Source organism: Harpia harpyja, unplaced genomic scaffold, assembly GCF_026419915.1.
Source record: "Harpia harpyja isolate bHarHar1 unplaced genomic scaffold, bHarHar1 primary haplotype scaffold_39, whole genome shotgun sequence".
Lineage (NCBI taxonomy): Eukaryota > Metazoa > Chordata > Aves > Accipitriformes > Accipitridae > Harpia > Harpia harpyja.
Window position 1 is genome coordinate 2,063,246 of NW_026293320.1, and position 887 is coordinate 2,064,132.

Below are 887 nucleotides of genomic sequence, written 5' to 3' on the forward strand. Positions count from 1 at the left end.
GACTGGCGCCGCCTTGGAAGACAATGTGTATGCCGCCGGGGCCAGCTAGGAAGGCCAGGTCTACGCCGCGGGCGCCTGCTTGGGAGGCCAGGTCTACCCCGTGGACACCGGCTTGGGAGGCCAGATCTAACCTGTTGGCGCAGACTCGGGAGGCCAGGTCTACCCCGCGGGCGCCGGCTACGGAGGCCAGGTCTACCCCTCCCGCGCTGGCTAAGGAGGCCAGGACTTCCCCACCGGCGCCGGCTAGGGAGGCCAGGTCTACCCCGCCGGCGCCGGCTTGAGAGGCCAGGTCTAAAACGCTGGCGCGGCTAGGGAGGCCAAGTCTACGCCGCCGACGCCGGCTAGGGAGGCCAGGTCTTCCCCGCCGGCGCCGGCTTGGGAAGCCAGGTCTACCACGCTGGCGCGGCAAGGGAGGCCAGGTCTAACCCACCGGTGCCGGTTAGGGAGACCAAGTCTTCCCCGCCGGCGCCGGCTAGGGAGGCCAGGTCTACCCCGCCGGCGCCGGCTATGGACTCCAGGTCTACACGGCCGGAGCCGCCTAGAGAGGCCAGGTCTACGCCACCGGCGCCGGCTTGGGAGGCCTGGTCTACTGCGCCGGCGCCGGCAGGGAGGCCAGATCTACCCCGTCGGCGCCGGCTACGGAAGACAGGTCTACACGGCCGGAGCCGCCTAGAGAGGCCAGGTCTATGCCACCGGCGCCGGCATGGAGGCCAGGTCTACCCCTCCGGCGCAGGCTAGGGAGGCCAAGTCTCACAGCCAGCGCCGCCTAGACAGGCCAGGTCTACCCCGCCGGCGCCGGCAAGGGAGGCCAAGTCTACCCCGCAGGCACCAGCAAGGGAGGCCAGGTCTACGCCTCGACGCCGGCTAGGGAGGCCAAGTCTACGCCG